This window comes from Galeopterus variegatus, unplaced genomic scaffold (genome assembly GCF_000696425.1).
Source record: "Galeopterus variegatus unplaced genomic scaffold, G_variegatus-3.0.2 Scaffold911, whole genome shotgun sequence".
NCBI lineage: Eukaryota > Metazoa > Chordata > Mammalia > Dermoptera > Cynocephalidae > Galeopterus > Galeopterus variegatus.
In genome coordinates, this window is record NW_007727022.1 from 479823 (window position 1) to 483318 (window position 3496).

Below are 3496 nucleotides of genomic sequence, written 5' to 3' on the forward strand. Positions count from 1 at the left end.
TCATGTTGTATAGCTTAAATATACACAACGAAACAAAACAAAAACAAAACGGACTTACCTAAAAGAATCTTTGTCTCTATAACCTCTACACACCTGGCTCTACTCATGACTTATGACTTGCTAAGTGTCTCTTGAACTTTCTTGTCTCTGTGCCATTGGTTATTTAGCCTCTGTCCTAAATGCATTTCTCATTTTCACTTGATGCTTACAGACCTTACTTAACTGTTATCTACTTCAGTGAAGAACCCCAACTTTCTTGTCTCTGTGCCATTGGTTATTTAGCCTCTGTCCTAAATGCATTTCTCATTTTCGCTTGATGCTTACAGACCTTACTTAACTGTTATCTACTTCAGTGAAGAACCCGCTGAATTTATTGTAGACTTCGTACAGTTCATTGAAAAACTGTGTGAAACCTATTAAGCACCTTGCTATTCTGCAAGGTGCTATTGTAGTTATTATTTTCAGCACATGCAGTATTTTAAATTGCAGCACATTTTTAAAAGTCACTGAATTTTTGAAAGGTAAAAGAAAATGTGGTTTCACTTTTCTTTAGGAAAAAAAGATAAAGGTGGAAGTACATAAAAGATAACACTAAAAGGGTTACAACAGTTCTTTCCTGTCAGAAAATCAATAAAATATATACATATGTGTGTGTGTATACACACACACACACAAACCTAAAGAAGGCACTATATTTAGAAGTAGGGGCAATTTAAAGAAATCTGAAGCACAGATTCCAGACCTGGAAAAGAGAATTTACTTAAAGGAAATATTGACAGAAGGAAGGATAAATGCAGAGGAATTAACACATTAACCGGAAGTTAAATAATAGAGACACAAACATGATTATATTAAAAAAAAAGGCTAGAACCACATGAGGAGAAAAAAATGTAATAATTGGATATAAAATAAATACAAATTAAAGCTTTGCAATAGATGTTTGTCAGGAGATAACCCAAGAATACCCCAGAAGAAGGGGAAAGAGAAATTGAACGGGTTTTCAAGTGTAAGGTTGAACAAGTGAAAATAAGTTAAAAAAATCACAGATAGCCAAGTTTTACCTAAGATTTATTCAGAAATACGGAATTCAGGAAATAAAAGAGAGAAGAGAGTGATTTCTTAAAATGAATTCACAATTTCTTATGAAATTGGACTTAGGAGGCCTCAGATGCACAGGGTAAAGGAAAATAATAAAGATGATGGTGATGATGAAAATAATTGCTAAAATTTATTGAGCACTTACTATGTGCAAGGCACTGATTTAACTAACTTGCCCTTAACTTGTATGAACTCATTTTATTCATAAACCCTCCAATGAAGCTTGTACTACATTATTCCCATTTCACAGGTGGGGACCCTGAAGACAAGAAGTTTAAGTCATATTGCCCAGCTGACACTTGCATGTGTTGGGTCCAGAATTCAAATCAAGGAGTCTGATTCCAGAGCCCATGCTGTTGACCCCTAAATAGCACCTTCAAATCAGGTTGCTAAGAGACGACAGATTCCTAGAATCAGTACGTTTACTGACAGAGGAAGTAAGCCTTTTCTAGAGAATGTAACTTTGAAATAAAATAAGGGTCATGGGGCAAGGGAAATTGACAAAGGTGATGACACAAGTCCTATTAACTAGTTTGTTACAGAAAGAAGAGGGGAGGACTCCTTAGTCCTAATAGCTCCACCTGAACAATGCTGCCTTCAGTCCAAATTATTGCTGAATGGAGGGGAGGGACGGAGGGACTGAGCGGCTAGGTGATCAAAGACCCTTCAGAGAAGGATGTGAAATGCCAGCCACGGCTCTTCCCTGTCTCCAGAAGTTCACTGCACTGCATGTAATAATTGCTTCCCATTATTGCCTGACTGTCCTTTCCAGATAAATCCACCTGATTGGGATGGATTTGGTGTGGGAATATCTGTTCCAGCCTATTAGCCAGCACCTTTCCTGAGATTTCCCTGTCCACATTTATTAAGGAGATTGGGTGATAACTCAGGCCGGGTTCTGGTTCTCCTCTGGTTTAAGAATTACAGTAATTAGTGCTGATCTTAGGCCCAAAGTCAGCATTTTGCTTGCCACTCATCCCTGTCCCTTCTTGGCAGGGGAGACAGAAGCACCTGGCTGTGGGGTCTGAAACCAGATTGTCAAAGCTCAGGGCTCTTGATGCATTTCAGAGAGTGGGAGATTTTAGGGGCAGGTTTTCTTTCACTTTGATCTTGCCCTCTGAAAGTGACTGTATTTCTGGTTATACCCACAGCGTCAGTCATTTTCTTCTGCTTTTTTTTCTCCCCCCTAGTTTCCAAGAGCTTTATTGGTAAATATGCTTTAGAAAAGAATGATAGATCCATTGTTTCCAAGTCAGTGGAATGAAGAGCTGTGTCCAGGGACACATCGAGTGGTACTGAGGGGACTGCTGCTTTGTCCACCTCATTCACAGGCCCAGTCATAAGCATAGGACTTGTAGTCGACCAATTTTTCAGTCTTAAACCATAGGCTGGTTTCTTTTTCAGCACTTTTTACTGAATCACTGCCGTGAATGATGCTCCTGCCAACTTGAATGCAGAAGTACCCATGAATGGTGCCTGGCTTAGGGCCTGCTAGATTGGTCTCCCCAAGCATCACTCAGCCTGTCTTCACCACAGTCAGTGCCTCCCAGACCATGACCACAACTGGCCCTGAGTTCATGTGCGTCACCAGCCCCGGGAAGAAAGGATGGTCTTTAAGGTCAATGAAGTACTGCTTCAGGTGCTCCTCGGAGGCCCCAAGGAATTTCATGGCTACAAGGCAGAATCCCTTCTGCTCGAAGCACTTGATGACCTCGCCCACTAGGTCAGGCTACACGCCATCCAGCTTGATGGCAATGAAGGTGCACTTGAGGTTGGCCATGGTCTGGGAAGCTATTGGGGCTGGGGGTGGCTGTGCGACCCTGTGCTGTGGAAGCTGAGACCGGCAGCCAGCTTCAGTTATTTTCACTGCAATACTTTAAAAATGAACTGATAGAGCCTCAGGAAGGGGCATTATGATTTTTCTTGGCATAACTTGCTGGTTTAGGAGATCCTTTCTCTTTCCATAAGTTAATTTCAAAGAAAAGAACATGGAATTGGAGTCTCCCAGTGTCCCATTCTCTGGTTTACTGTAAGAAGCAGGATAATATGGAAAGACCCTCCTCTCTTCTAGGGAATGAGATCCTTTCTCTTTCCATAAGTTAATTTCAAAGAAAAGAACATGGAATTGGAGTCTCCCAATGTCCCATTCTCTGGTTTACTGTAAGAAGCAGGATAATATGGAAAGACCCTCCTCTCTTCTAGGGAATTGAATCCTCACAGTGTCTGACACTCTTCTAGTTGTGGAAATGTTGCTGGCTCTCCCCAAGTCCTGAATTTACCACCAATGCATGATCCAACCCCTACATGAGAAGTGTTTTTGTTCTAGGGCTCACTATGTCCTTTGACACTAACAGTATCGTTAATAAACTCTCAGCAGGGGCCAGGCACTCTTCTAAGC

The 3496-nt window shown here is 41.2% G+C and overlaps 1 pseudogene; it reads right to left on the bottom strand.

Annotated features, from left to right (window-relative positions):
- Positions 1-2419: 2419 nt before the first annotated feature.
- Positions 2420-2878, bottom strand: LOC103591003 (annotated as a pseudogene).
- Positions 2879-3496: the final 618 nt, after the last annotated feature.